Genomic DNA, 16,116 nt, shown 5'->3' with positions numbered 1-16,116 from the left:
GTGATGAGCTCCGTTTGGTGTTGCCAGTTTGCTGAACTAGGTTTGTTCCTACAATGTTATAAGGGAATACTAAGATCAATGTGCGATTTGATGTATATGTGGAACACAATCAATCAATCAATGCAAATGTATTATATGGTTAAAAACGTTAGACAAATCGATATCTAATAATTCCCCAAATATTGGATCAGTAAACATTAAAACATAAGTTAATTCATAATCAAGCAATTAAAAATCATGAGGCTCTGCAATTTCATGAAAAAAAAATTTTAAAACTCATATTCATGACTAGATATTAGTCGATTTTTGCTAGTTTAGCCAGAACTACATTACCTAAAAGATGGACGTAAAAATGTTGATCATTCTATTAAAAAGGCATGACAGCAGAAAATTAAGTGGACAAGTGTTTTCTTCCAATAGGGAAAAACGCCCATTTGTGTAGTGGCAGGTGTATTTTCATTGTTGCCTACATCAAATAGGCCAAGTCTCAGGGTCATAAGATCCTGTCCCGGTCCAGGAGTGCTGCACGTAAGTAGGGTTGTATTACATTTGGGCAGTATAGGTTCAATTAAGTGATGAGGATGCTTTGTTAGGGAACATGCTGAATTGTTTAGACTGAAAGAGCTTAGATGCTATATATTGTTTCCTCTCTATGAACTTAAATTGGCTCCCTGTTAAGAGACCCCAAAGTTCAGTCATGTTTGAAAGATTTAGTCATAGCACTAAGGTGGATTTGTTTTATTTGTTAACAAGACTTCAGCCCATACTGTAGACCTAAGTGAGTCTTGACTGACCGTCTTGCAATTTTGCCAAACATCTAAAATGCGTCCAGATCAGTAAGCAGTCTGGTTTGTTGAGTTCCAGACGGATTTTGGCTTGGGATGAGGAAGAGTAAAAAGCCACCTGAACAGATTGCAGTGCTCTATTTCGAATAACCAGATCAGTGGTACTGGTAAAACTTCACAGCCGTATCTTATTGCCGACATGAATTTGGCTTCGAGCACATTTAGTAAAGACTTCAGAGATAGCCCTGTTAAGTGGTTTGTTTGTTTTTGTAGCGCGTATGTCAGGTTGCATTCTTTTTTTGTTTTGACGAGGATCCATTATTAAACCAGAGGCAAAGATATTAATGTCTGCCAGCTTAACTATTTCATTGTTTAAATGCCATCCACTCTTTTTGAAATTCCAGTTATCAAAATACACATTTTATTTTTTATAATTCACTGTTAGATAAGTTTTTTTAAAGTATGCTTCAAAGTACTTAATGGTGTACTATGGCCCAATGCTGGACTAATCGAAGATCATGGTGTCATCCGCATATATTAATAGCTGGATTGGTCTCCCTCCGGTTTTCAGTGGGCAAGATCTTTTATTGTGTAAATTGTCAACAATGTAGGCGATCCCGGCGAGCTGTGCGCGAGGCCCTGTGAGACAGGAAGCGAGGCCGGTCCCATCCCCGGGAGGTAAGAGAGGAACCCGACCCCCGCCGCTGCCGCCCGCCAACCAGTCAGCCATGGCAGAACCCGAAGAGAGAAGCCTCGACGACTTCTTTGCCAAGCGAGACAAAAAGAAGCGCAAGGACAAAGGCGGAACGGGAGGCTCCGGGGCAGCTGGAGCCCGCAGCAACGCAACAGGCGCCAGCAGGCCGCAGCCCGAAGGTGGTCCCCCGGGGGGCCGGCCCGCAGGGAAGGCTGTGCAGGAAGATGAGTGGAAGGAGTTTGAACAGAAGGAGGTTGACTACAGTGGTCTTCGTATCCAATCTTTACAGATAAGCAATGAAAGGGAGGATGATGAAAATGATAAGCGAGAAGAACAAGGTGGGGATTGGGAAGATCACGGTGGCGGCGCAGAGAAAGTAACTGGCCCGTGGAATAAGACTGCCCCTGCTCAAGCACCAGCCCCTGTTGTTGTTGAAACTCCAGAACCTGTACAGTCTGGTGTATATCGGCCTCCAGGAGCTAGATCTGCCACTGCAACGAGGAAACCACAAGGACCTCCCGAGATCTACAATGATTCGCAATTTCCATCGCTTCAGTCCACTGCCAAACATGTAGAATCTCGAAAAGACAGAGAAATGGAGAAGACCTTTGAAGTAGTAAAACACAAAAGTAGAGGTAGGGAAGAGGGCTCGAAAAACCAAGCGCTGCAACTTCAGCTAGGCAACCAGTATGCTGTGCTAGATGACCAGTAAGCCGCATACATACATATAACAATTAAGGAATGCTTTTTTGATAACCCCTCTACTAAGGTAACTAAACTACAGCTGACGACTACGGACATACCCATCTTGAGAACTGCTGGATCTACTGCAGCAAGTGCGGCCTACGTGAGCCAGTGTGTGGATGACCTGCATTACTGAAGGCAAATCTTACCAACTGCTTTTTAACTTGCAACAATGGCAAAAACGTGTCAAATGTACCTGAAATGTTTGAACTAGATTCACTGGTTCTTTGATAAATATACTGTAAAAATATCTCCATCCAGTGGTCATTTGAAAATCTCTTTACGTTCAGATACTAAATGTCATGTGGGTTGACTACCTCAGATGTGCTGCACTTGTGGCGGATTCCTCGTGGATTACATCTTCTCCAGAAGCCGAAGGTTCAACTGCTTTTTTGTGGCAAACGTTGATTTGAAAAGAAACCAGGCTGTACCAGCTCCGCCGGGTTTGTGAAAAGAGATTGTGCTGTCAGCCATTTCAGATTTAATGACAAAGATTTAAGTTACCTTAATACAAAGTCTCGCTTCACGTGCCCCCGCATCCACCATGCCTTGCTCTTTCTTTTTTTTAAACGAAACCTTGACAACATATCATTGTCTAAAATGTCGCTTTTAGAAGGCTTTGTATCTGTTAAAGCAAATGTTGCAGAGCTGTAGTTTGTTTACCTTCCAAATGTAGTAGTAAAAATAGCTCTTTTGAGTTGGAAAAAAAAATTGGGATTTTTAAGAAAAAAAATGGCAGGGATAGAGGGTGGGAGTGAAGTGGGACTGTGATTTAATAATGGTCAGTGATTGCTCAACCATTTTGTCATTGTGGTGTTTGCTCCCTTTACTTGAACCCTCCCGTCTCAAATTGAGAACTTAAACTGCCACAGTCTATTTGTAGCTCCGCATCTCTCCTCTTTGATATTACTTTCAAATACTTCTAATAATTTCAGTGTTGCGTGATGTCCTTTAGCCAGCCCGTTTGTTACATTTTTAAATGTATAGATTTGTTCCTGTATTGAAATCTGTGAACTGTTTTTGGTAGGAGGAACAGTAAAAATCTTCAGCTTGCAAATTGTGGTGAAATACCAAACGGCTCTTTTGTTTGCTATTTTCCAGCGCTGATTTTATTTCATGACACTGTACTGAACCATCTTTGCAGACCTAACCTCAGTACTGAAAATGTGATATGTATTTGAAGACTGAGAAGGGCTCCGGCTTTTCTTGGGTGGATGTTTTAAGTGTTATTTTGTGAACTTGTATTACAGTAACTGTGGCAATATTTAATGTCTCACTTATTTTGATAATGTTCTCACCAAAAAGTAAATTGTGGATCCCAAAAAATAATTGTCTGAAAAGCAGCAGTGGTGTGCCTTCTACAAGCAGATCATTGTTCATTTTATTAAGTGATCTTCATTAATTATCAATATTGGCCACAGAAAACCTATTGAGCACTTAACTTGTATCCTATAGGTGATACCTGTTGGATGCCGACAGGTTATTTATATAGGATGACTAAACATTGCTTCCACTTTGCTTTAGCAGCTCCTCATGTTATTTTTTGTCTCCAGGTTTGTTGTGAAACTTCAATGATGACACAAGCTGCTCATATTGGTTCAGTATAATGCAATTATGTGCAATGCTTGTATCGCTAATAAATAACGCTGTATGCTACCTAGCCAGGCAGTTCAGATATGGCTGAACTATCTTCCTTTATGTTGAACCGTTATCTTTAAGGTCATACACCTTGTATTTAATGGATGCATCTGTCCCCTAGTGCACTGCCCTTTGCTCTGAAATCATATAGCACAACGTGGGTGCCATTAAAGTTAACCAGAGGGTCTTTAAACAGTGCACAAACAGTGGGAGTGTTTGAAACAGAAATAGATATGGGAAAGTAAAGAATGCAATCTTGTTGATGAATACCTACATTAAAACTGTTGGGCTTTGAAAAAAAAAAAAAAAAAAAAAAAAAAAACAATGTAGGCGATGTAGAGATTACAAAGTAATGGGGATTAAACATAGCTTTGTTGAAGGCCACTAATTGTTGGGATCCTTTTGGTTAGAGACTTAGCATTGTCCAGTTTCACTCTGATCCAGATGTCCTTGTATTTCACCTGGATGGCTTTTAATAGATTATTCCCCATCCTTTTAGTTTGAGTCAAAGTAGACTCCATTTAACAATTTAATTGAAATCCAAAGCTTTCATCTATTAAGTCTTTCTCATCTGTGCTGGAGGCTGTCCTCCCATAAAGCGAAGTATCCTTATTACCAAATTTTCTGGGCAGTACTATGAAGTTTTAGTAATTATTGAAAGATTTTATATTTAAAAAAATATATATATATATATATATGGCATGCTTAGGTGATTTAGATCATCGCTGTTATGAAGGAGGTCCTTTAGATTATTAAATACCAGGCGATCAAGCACTCTAATACGGAGTATGTTGCATCTTGGATCTGTGTACACATTAAAATCCTGCGGTACAGCAGCCCCTCTTGGCTGGATTTACTCTTTTGTGGCCAAGTTTCTTTCCTACTGGGAAAATGTAGCTATGTGGCTGGCCGAGTCAACTGCAAACTGGGTATTTGTGGGTTTGGAGGTGTGGGAATTATTTTCCATCGTATAATTGTAGGTAGATATGCTTTTGAGCTGAATGAGTGGTCGCTGAACCAACCTTTATAAATGGGATATATTGGATTTTGTCGGAGGCTCAGAGTTGGGAGTCAGCCTCTGGAGAGTTTGGTTCTGGTCTCATGCCAGACATTCCAGCACAGTTTGTTTAGGGTTGCCTAGGTTGAGTGATGGAAAGCTTGGTGGTGCTTTCACTTACCTCTGTCTCTCCATCCATGCATATTTCGCTAGTTTTCACAGTTTACACCTCTGTCAGTGTTCTGCAGTTGGCATGTTTGTTGACTATTATTGGTTGAGTAGTTGTTAATAGCAAGCAGTTTCACTCCGCAATATTGTGCAGCAGATAAATATACTCCACACTATATATACCCCCAAAATTGGAGCATTTGCAGAAGGTGTGCATTGAATTATAATCCCATTATGGAAAACTAGCTTTAGTACCTTGGGCCTTCCCACCTGGTCTTTGCAGTGCATCAATGCTTTGTCTGCAGCCCAGCTGATTGATGTTTATTACCTCCTACACACCAGCCTGGCTGAGGCCGATCTAATATGCACAAGATAAATGTTTCATCGCCGCCGAGGCACCGGCTGTCATTGATCAAATTCTCAATGATCAAATGGTCCATCTCTGCGAGGCACTAATTCACATCGATCAGGTTCTAAATGATCAAGTTCACTTGCTTCTCGCGCTTCGCAAATTGTATTAAAATGACATTAGAAAACATGCTGCCTTTTCTGTTGCAGGGGTTGCATTACCATCCGCTGCATTATATCCAGGGATATTAGATTATAAACGTGTCACCATCATAAATGAAAAGTTTACACAAGAAGAAAAGAATGCCATATTCCATAGTGTCAAATGGGTTATGGGTGCTTGAAGAGTAAACATGCTTACTCAAAAAAGAGAGAGCCCCTCCCGGATATCCTCAGCAAGGCCTGTTCATTTATTTACACGTAATGCATTCCTGACTATCTCACCCACTCTCCTGCATGTGCAGCATTGATTTCTGCTCTTTACCTGCGTGTGCTCAGTAGGAAAGCTTGTGCTTGCGTACCTTGCAAGTGGTATGCTTGAAAAACTCACACATGCTTCTCAACATTTTAGCAATATTCCCTAGTAAACGTTGGCAACCAAATCGGCCTTTACTGGTAGCTTTTTTTAAACAGGATCCAGGGGAGTTACAGCTGTTAAAATTGGTTTATTGCAAACACCTGACTCACTCTGGGTGCCTTATAAATCAGGAACCCCATCCTTGACTCTCCATATTTTCCCATAATTTATGGCTCTCGTACTATTTTCCTTTTATTCAGTTCTGGTTCGAGGGAGACAAATGGACTATATATAGATATATATGTGTATATGTGTATATATACGTCTATGTGTGTGTATATCTATATCATACAACATAGGGTGCATGGGTATATACACTAAGCTTTGGATTACATTTTTTTACTTTTACTTGATTTTCGGACAAATTAAATAAAGAGTAAACACATGCGGCTCCCATGGTATTATGGGCTGAAAAGGTTGCTCATCTCAAGATAGCACTTACTGGTAACTGATTGTAGTGCTGGGTTTACCTCGATGAACGGTCCCTTTTTCCCAGAACTTGTCCAGTCCAAAACGTCGACAAAATCTTTAGGTGGTTATAGAACTATTTACATGCAACATGACCACAGCCTCTTACTCCCTCTTTGCCGTTTGAGCTTATTTGCCATTTCTGCCTGAAGAAGAGCCAGCGAAGTTGTTTTTTTTCACTTTGCCATACTCGTGTGAACTAGTGGATGACAATGAGTCATAATAGATGAGGCACAGGGGAGTTGATGGAACGGTATTGAACTTGTTAAATGTCGTCCATCACATGTGTGAAATTTAAGGTACAGACCTAGGTTATCGAGAGCAAAGATGTGTCTGGTAGTGGAGTATATTCACCATCTGCACATTTGGAGAAGCTGAAAGATTTGTGTCAGTGATATTGTGGTGCATTATGGCATGTTTTTAGGTCTTGTCTGAGACCGCACATGCACAAGATCTTTTGTTAACTTAAGTGTGTGCTAAGATCCCTCCTATAACGTAATATTGGTCTGCTTCCTTCTCACTCTCATTTCTTTGATTCTTATTGGTCAGCATGTTTGGTTTCACTTTCTCTTCAATGAAGCATGGACTAGTACTGATCTTTTTCTGTATAGTGTCCGTCCACCAGTCTCGCTCGGATTGAGCTACTTTTTTCCCCCTCCTTCTCCATTGCTTGTTGCAGTCACCTTTCCCTCCCCGCTGCCCCATCCTATTGCTTGTTACCCCATGTTATTGCTTGTTGCCTCATCTCTCCTTACTACCTCCTGCCCCACCTGAAGTTCCTTCTTGTCTGGCTGAGAGCAAGGCTGCGCTATAATTATGCGCCTTGGATTGATACATAGCTCTCAGCTGCTTCCAAGGTGTTCGTGCCATGGGTTCAACTGGTTCTGTTATTACATTTTATGGAACATGTAACAAGTACTTTCTTTTTTGGAAGTCTTACTACATCAGAGGGCTTTTCTATCCTGCGAAACATTTGCTTATACTCCGAAGGAGCAGCCGTGGTTCCTTCTTTTTTTAATCATTTCCTCACTACATACCTTATGCTTCATACATGTTCTTACCCTCTCATGAGATGGCACATACTTGGTTCTGTGACATTGGAACACTTTAAGTGATCACCAGTTACATTACACAAGGTTACATAAATATATTTGGCAATAGGAGATTAATTGATGTGCCTATGTCACAGGATATTGAGCTGTCGGCACTTAAACTTGCATCCCCAGTTCCAAAGTCTGCACCTCTGGCCGAAACGCCACATCATTTTCCTACAACCCCCATGCCCACCTCCATTCCTTATCTAGTCCATCTGCTTCTCCTCACCCTGATCCTTGCTTTAAAACCTCCCCTGAACCACTTTTAGCACAAACTCGGCCCACAGGCATTGGAGTGTTTTATGTGATTACCAGTTACATTACAAAAGGCGCAATTCACTCACTCGGCATTGGGAGAATAAGTGATTTTCCCAGAATAATAGAATGTTGAGCCAACTCCGGCATTTGAAATGGGTTTTAAAGTTTCAAAATCAGCCTAAAAACAAGCATTGTCCAAGCTAGTAGTCCTCGCCTATGCGACCTATTGACTATGTCAATGCTTTTAGCTATCTTGCAGAGCAGCTCAGCTGCTGTGCAGAATGACTGAAAGATTTTTTTTAAAAATGCTTTTTATGTGGCCAGAAATGGTTGTGTCATAGTGCTTTTTTTGTCAAAAGTGGTTTTATTGATTTTGCAGTTGGAAACCGCATGGAATACAGTGGAGAAATCAGCATCACGCTTTAGACCTTCAAAATAGAGGTTCAGGATCTTGCAGGAGCTAAATATGGTCATACACGTGAGGGTAATACAAAATTATATCTTTCACCTTTTCACCGTTTAACAAAGTATTGATCCCCTGAACTAACAAACGAAATTATCCCCCTCCCTCCCCTATCTCATCCGATGGAGGGCCCTTGTTCTAGTGGGGCAGTTTGTCAGAGTCGCCCTATTGAAAGATTTGCCATCAGTGGGCCCCATGTGAACTCAAAGGCTTTAAAATAGTCTCTAAAAATATCTGCCATTCTTTCCATAATAAGTGCCTGCCATAGCCACGCATGCCACTGTTAGTGCCAGGGCTTCCTTTTTTTCAAGGCAGCGGCTATTGCCCTCTACGCTGCTCCTAGGCACAACCACATAATCGCTGTGTCCCCTTTAGTTTGATACTTAAGGTTATCGTCGCGTAAGCCTAATAGGGCAAAGCTCGGAGTTTCAGGGAATGGGTTTCCCAGAAAGTTTATAATTTGTGTGAGAACCTCAGTCAAAAATGGACGAATGGTCGGACAGTCCACCATTTGTGACGGAAGTCACCTGGTAGTCCACATACTCTCTAACAGAGGTCTGGCGTATGTGAGAATATTTGTCTTTTTACTTAATTGGGTATAAAAACAAATCATACATAATATTACATAATGTGCCTCTCTCATGTCTGAGTGGTTGCGTTTTGCAATGTCCCCCCATAAGTATGTCCATTTTCTCTCCGGTATGTCCATTTGGAGCAGGTGTTGCCACATTGTTTTGTTTTGTGTTGTGGTTGTGGAGTGTGTAATGTACTTAATAACAGAGAGTATAGGAAGGATACTTTCCCTCTAGTGTTCCCAGCCAGTTTTACAAAATGTTCTACAGGAGTGAGATCCCTAGTGGCCGCTGCCCTATATTCGGGTTGCAATGCCCAATGTTTCAATTGAGTGTAGTGGTATTGTTCCGTGTCTTTTAGGTGGAAATTTACAATTCTCAAATGTTAAGAAATCCCAATTGTGAAAGAGATCTGCCAGTTTTGAGTAGCCCCTCTCCTTCCACATGTCAAAAGGGCCTAGTTCTAATGCTAGAGAGAATGCTGGGTTGTAGTGTATGGGCGTGTAAAGTAAGGAGAAGGCTGTCCATTCTGCCTGTCTGTTCACTTCGTCCCATACTTTCAGAGTGGTCTTTGTGGATGTGCTGAGGTAAGCATTCGCGAGTCGCTCCGGTTTGTGTTTCCATAGGATATCCCAAATTACTTCCCCCTGCAATAGCCCTATCGATATGCAGCTAGTGCTTGTCCGATGCTCAAAGAGACCATTCAGCAATCACTCTTAATTAAGCCGCTCTATAATAAAGGTGGAAGTCTGGTAGGGCAAGCCCACCCAATCCCCTCCGCAGTCTGGGGTGTGTATACGGCAGGCAAGATCTGTGGTTTTGCCACATAAATCATGTAATGACTGAGTCAGAAAAAAGTATTTTTCCATAGTAATGGGTAGACTCTAAAAAAGATGGAGAACCTTAGGTAGGATAGTCATCTTAACCGCATTAATGCGACCTAGCCATGATGCATAGAGAGGGACTCATCGTCTGAGGTCTGCTTTCAGCTGATTAAGAAGCTGAGGGAAGTTGTCCTTGTAAAGGCTAGACGGCTAGGAGTGATCCTGATGCCTAGGTATGTTATATCTTTTTTCATCCACTGGAATTGCGTGTAAGTAACCAGTGACTCCGTATCTCTATTGGGTAGGGTCAAATTAAGGAGTAAGGATTTAGTTGTATTGACGCGAAAGCCTGCTATGGTTTCAAATGTATTCAGTTTGTCTTGTAAGGACTTGAAGGAAGAGGCGGGAGCTGTGAAAGTCAGGAGTACATAATCCGCGGCCAAGGATGTCTTATGTTCTATGGCCCCAAAAGTAAGGCCTTAAATGAACCGATTAGACCGGATCTCAGCAGCTAAAGGTTCGATGTTTAGAGCAAATAACTACGGTAATAGAGGGCACCCCTGTCTCGTCTCCCTCCCAAGTTGAAAAGGGGCAGGACTGAAAAGGTTGACTAATATTCTTCATTGCTGGGCCTCATAAATAGCTCGGATCATGGCTATGAAAGCTTCACAGAAGCCAAAGCGTTTTAATTTTGGAAAGAGAAAACACCAGTCTACGCAATCAAACGCTTTTTCAGATAGGCCTAAAAGTACCACCGGGATCTGTTTATTCTGTGGCTTTCTCTGTCAGATGGAGCACCCGTCTCACGTTATCCTGAGTCTGTCTGCCCTTTATGAAGCCAGATTGATCCAGGTGGATCAAGTCCGGCATCAAATTGTCAAGGCGGGAAGCTAATACCTTTCTGTATAATTTGGTATGTAAATTGAGAAGAGCTACGAGTCTGTTTGAATCTCAGGAGCTCATGTCCTTCCCTGGTTTCGGGATAACTGTCACCAGTGTCTCGTTCATAGATGGAGTGAGGGACCCTTGGGTAGCAAATTGCTGAAACAGAAGAGTTAAATGGGGGCCAGATCTACACTGAAAGTTTTATAAAAAGGAGCTGTGAGGCTGTCTGGTCCATGTGCTTTGTTTTAGGGAGGAAATAGCTTTGCGTACCTCTTCCTCGAAGATGGGGTCTCCCAATACCTCATTTTGGCCTTCTGTGACCCGAGGAATCTGTACCCTTTCAAGATATTCAATCTGAGCCTTAGGATGTATGCGTTTCCCTGTATATAGTTTATCATACAAATCCTTAAAGGCTCTTGCTTTCTCATTCTTGGAGGTCGCCATCTGTCCTATTCGTGTTAGTATATTGCCATTGTACTTTTTTTCTCGCTTGGTCCTTACCTTAATTGGCGTGTTAGGTGAGTGCCTAATTTGTTACCTTGAGAGTAAGAGCCTTGTCTCAGACGAAGACGAGTGAACTCTGCCCTATTGTTATAGATCGCAGTGAGTTTGCCACGCACTGCAGTAACTTTACGATGGAGAGCCAATCTCCGGGATGCTTTATGTGCCTGCTCGAGTTGATGTAATTCCATTTCAAGTGTCACCTGTTCGGAGGTTCTATATTTGTTAAGGGCGGAGTTCAATACAATATATTTCCCCTTGATATCTGCTTTAAACACGTATCAGTTATTAGCCGGAAATGCATCTTGGAGGTTATTAATCTTAAAGTATTCCCTTATGGCTTTCCTATGGTCACCCCGTAGAAGTCAATCTTGTATCGGGGATGGGGAAAAGAACCAGCATCGGTATCGCGGCGTTGGGGTATCCCATGCCAATGTCACTGAGACCGGTGCATGATCAGAAATGGAAATGGGTGGATGGTGGCATTTTGTATGTCCGAGGTTTGTGGGGAAAAAAAGTGTAGTCCCATATCATGGGGTGGGTCATCCTCCACGCATCCAAGAGGCCTAGGCTCTGGAAAGTCCATTTGAGAGGTTTTGGGAAGCGCCCAGTTGATGCCCTATGGTGGTGGGTACTGTCATCGCTAGAATGCCATGTCCGGTTAAAATCCCACATCACGAATATGTCTCCCTCAGCAAGCTGCTCAATGATGCCAGAAAAGAGTGAAGAAAAGGTGCCTGATTAGTAATCTGTACATAGTTTGAGGCAAAGGTACATACCCTACCTCTGAGATGGCCCCTAACCATGATGATCCTACCCTCCCTCTCTGTTTTGTAACTGTCAGTTCAAATTGCAAGGAGGAGTGGAAAAGCAGAGCCACCCCATTTTGCTTAGTAGAGGTTGAAGACTTAAAAGCTGTGGGATAGGTTGGATGCCTCAGTCTATAGTCCTCATCTCTCAAGGTGAGTCTCCTGGAGAGCCACTACATCATAACAGTGGTCCCTCAATTCCATAATTTTTAGCGTTTGACTGGCGAGTTAAGGCCTTTAACATCTACAGATCACCATGGTTGTTATGAATGTCTAATCTGCAAACCCTTTGATTGTCCCCTGGAAGGATTCATCAATTATTCTCAGTATGGCTATGTCATTCAACCTCTCCTCCCTGGCCCCATCCCATGGACCGCCCTCTAGGGCCACCTCCACTTCCCTCCCTTCCAGTAGCCTTTCATTATTTTTCACCCACTGCAAAAGTAAACTAAAAAACAAACCAAAAAACTTGAATTAATAAAAGTACCTTGACGGAGTCAGGGAGGCTATAATAGCAGGGCCGGCTCTGGGGCGGTCCAATCGGTACCACTGCACCGGGCGCTGACTTGGGGTGGGAGTGTCATTTTTGCAAGTGTATTTACATTTTAAAAGCACCTGCTGTCGTGTTCCTCGCCTCCAGCAATTTCCAGGCATCAATTTTGATGTCAAAATAACTCTGCGATTAATCGTCTTCCTGAAAAGAGACCAGCGTTTGTCTAGTGGAAGTTTTGACTCATCCTAAGGTAGCACAGAGGGTTAAAATGCTTGCTGCTAAGAACGTGTACTATGCAGATAAAGTGCAAATAAAGTAAATAGGTCAGTAGGTTACTGCTTCTGTAAGAGAGCTCTTTTTGTAACTTGCTGTTTATTTTTTTTTTTTTAAAACCTTTATTGTGCACATTTATGTCGTCTTACAACGCACAGTCACCGTCCAGGCGGTAAAGCAGTTAAATAAAGTGTACATCTCCAGATATGAGAACACAGCCATTTAGCCGACAACCCGGAGGTCCGGCGGCATTATTCAGGATGACATGCGCGCAGAAGGGGGGGTGTGTGCGTTGTGAAGGGAGTAGGCGCGGAATGTTACGTATGTGCTTTTTAGTTTTAGAGGTGTCTCAGGTGCATGCTATCAACGGTAGAGGATGGCGCTGTGATCTAGCCCACTCCACGGCTATGCCGGCTGCCACCCAAGCCCCAAGCCAGTGACCCAGCGGACGTCGCCATGTCCCCAGAATGTAGAGGCCTCTGGGTGGTCGAACGCCAGCAGCGCGCTCAGAGTGCGGGCCGAAGCGCGGCAAGGATAACCCAGTATAGCTCACAGCTACACATATGGCAGCGCATAGAGCTGGCGAGCCTGGTATGCAGCATCATAGTCCTTATCTATCCCGTGTATGCATAGCAAAAATATGTGCTAGGGTTAAGGTCATAAACTCAAACAGGGCTGAGGGGGAGAGGGGGAGTGAAGGGGGGGGGGGGGGAGATCGGTCTGCGGCAGAGCAGGAGGGTCATTGGCTGTCAGGCTGGGCTCGGCAGGACCGCGCGACGTGCGCGGGGAGTCGCAAGTCAGGAGAGGGGAACAAAAGAGACAGAGGGCTTTCAGGGAGGTCGAGACTCCCTAGTGTCCGCGTCCGCACCCGCCCACCAGTTTCCCCAGGGCGTCAGGGGCAAGCAGGGGCAAGGGGGGGGGGGGGGGGGAGAGAAGAGTCGTCCTCCCAGTAGCCCCAGGGCCGGCGCTGTCCCACCAGCAGAGGTGCAACATATCTCAGGGATTCAGGTTATCCCCCTATCCCGGCAGGCCCTCTGGAATGTCCCAAGGAGAGTGTCCCAGAGGTGTGCGATGGGGAACTTCCGGAGCCCTGCCGTTTCCTCGCGAAGGAGCACCGCGCTCTGCTTGCGCCCAATTAACAAAGGAGGCTCTCCAGTGGCGTACGTGCGGGGAAACTGCTGCCTTCCAGTGCTTGGTAATCATACGTTTGGCTGTGATAAGACCCATGTCCCAAAAGCGTGCCTGTACCTTATTGTCTTTTGTGCGCCTGTAGAGTCCTAGAATGCATGCTTCCCATGTGTGCGGGAGCCGCCCATTCGCGCCATACGCGAGCAGTGGCAGCACCGTGCCCCAGTATGCCTGTATCTCCGGGCAGTGCCATAGCATGTGTAAGAGATCCGCTCCCGGCAAGGAGCATCGCGGGCAGGTTGCGTCTGTCCTCGCGAAATATCTGTTAATTTTATCAGGGGTGAGGTATGCGCGCTGTAGGATGTAGTACTGTATAAGTTTAAAGCGGGGGTTGCGTGGGATGTTCGTTGGGCCGGCCAGTATCATCGCCCATTCCTTGTCCGCCCAGTCTCTTCCCCTGTCCGTCGCCCAGCGCTCCCTCAATGCCATTGTGGATGGCTGCGAGTGCGCCTGTAGTGCCTGCGCCAGCCAGTGTACGACGTGCGCGCCATGGCCCATAACGTGTAGGTATTGCATGAAGGTATGCATCGGAGGCTCATCTGTCATGTCACCCCAGGAAGCCGTGAGTGTGTGCAGAATGGAAGCATGCAGGAGGAACTGCCCCGCCGGGAGGGTCGAGTCTTCAGACAGGTTGGCGAACGTGAGCAGTGCGCCATCAGCATATAGATCGCTCAGCGTGGCCACTCCCGCTTGGTCCCAGCCAGCTAAGTGAGTCTCCGTCAGTGGCCCCGTCGGGCTGGGCATACCCAAGAGTGGTACGCTAGGGGCATAAGGTTTCGTAGCGCGCGTGAGGCGAAGGCTCCTCAGAAAGCATCTGCGCGCCACTGCCAGGTAGATCTGGGAGGGGCAGGGTGCGCGGGTTATCGGATGGAACAGCGCATTAATGTGCGTTTGCGTCCATGTAGCCATATGTGTGGCCGTGTCTTCGAGGTGTTTGCCGCTCAGCCATCCCGCCACCCATTGCATCTGCGCCGCGAGGTAGTACAGCTCCAGGTTAGGAACCGCCAGACCCCCCGAGTCTGTGGGCATATATAATTTAGTCAGCGCCACTCGTGGCCTTCCCTTGTTCCAGATGAGTGAACGGAGCAGTGCCTCTAGGTCGCGAAAGAGCCTGACGGGCACATACAGAGGCATGTTCGCGAAGTAATAGAGGAGGCGAGGTAGCACGATCATTTTGGTTAGCGCCACGCGGCTGGGCACGTTCAGGGGTAGGGTATTCCAAAAGCCAATTTGCGCTCGGATAGAAGCGATCGCTCTGCAGATGTTCCCTTCCAAGACATCCGCCGGTGTGCGGTAGATTTGGATCCCGAGGTATCGGAAAGTGGTGGGATGCCATTGTAGCCTGTCCCCTCCCAGCCGGATGTCACATTCCTGTACGTCAGGGTTAAAGGGGTACGCCCCCGACTTGGCCCAGTTAACCCTGAGGCCCGATATTCCTTCAAAAGTGCGGAAAACGCCAGCGAGGGAGGCAGGGATGGCGGTTATGTCCCTGACGTACAGTAGCAAATCGTCTGCATACAGTGACACAGCGTGTATTCCATCCGCCAGCGGGATTCCCCATTCCAGCCCGTGTGCTCTGAGGGTCGTGGCCAATGGCTCCATGGCCAGTAACTTGCTGTTTATATGTCAAACTTCTAATATAGAACATTGAGCTATTAACTGTGATCAAAGAGCTGCATGCAAACTGCAAGGTATAGTTAGAGCTATGTGTTTTTTGCCCAGTCTTTCATTATCCTAATCGTGCGAACAGGGTTCATTTGGGTAGAAAACAATTCTTATTATTAAAGAGAACCCCTAACAATGAAGTTTCGTTTTAAATTCTGAATTTGTGCTTTTCCAGGATAAGGACTCTTAAACTTTATTGCCTACGAGTATCAATGACATACACCTTGTAGTCCTGTCTGATATAACATTTCCTATACATAGATGTACACACATATGTGTGTGTGATGTAAAGTACTCCGACACCTTACACTGGTATGAGCAGTGCTATAAAACTATATTAATCTGAGAGACCGTAGTTATGGAGACTTGAGGGCCACTGTTAAAGGGTGCTAGTGTGGGAATCCGTGGCAGAGGTGGTCATTGGGGGGGCTCCAACAGACAATCTCGCACAGGGCGCCACCAGTGTTAAAGCTGGCCCTGTATAATAGCATCACTAAGTAACCCTCCAGTGCTACTTAAATTGCCTGTTAGGCTGTGTACAGGTATCAGTCCTACACCGACTAGCCATTGCTGGTCCCTCTAGTGGGATGTTGTTAACTGACCAGCATAGATCGTGTAGATTACCTTGTGGTGAGTAAGCAGGAAGCATAGAATGGCAATCTGTGTAATTTC

General features: G+C 44.8%; 1 protein-coding gene and 1 pseudogene across 2 annotated transcripts in view; both read left to right on the top strand.

Annotated features, from left to right (window-relative positions):
* Nucleotides 1-16,116, top strand: part of CHCHD3 (coiled-coil-helix-coiled-coil-helix domain containing 3) — an 878,604-nt gene that overhangs the window by 698,518 nt on the left and 163,970 nt on the right. The window lies entirely within an intron of this gene.
* On the top strand, nt 1,407-3,741 carry LOC146855694 (protein CDV3 homolog pseudogene; annotated as a pseudogene). The gene has a single exon (XR_014981369.1). The product of XR_014981369.1 is annotated as a protein CDV3 homolog pseudogene (transcript).

Source organism: Triturus cristatus, chromosome 4_1, assembly GCF_964204655.1.
Source record: "Triturus cristatus chromosome 4_1, aTriCri1.1, whole genome shotgun sequence".
Lineage (NCBI taxonomy): Eukaryota > Metazoa > Chordata > Amphibia > Caudata > Salamandridae > Triturus > Triturus cristatus.
The sequence above is the reverse complement of the archived record's forward strand: the minus strand, read 5'-3'. Positions and strand labels throughout refer to the sequence as shown.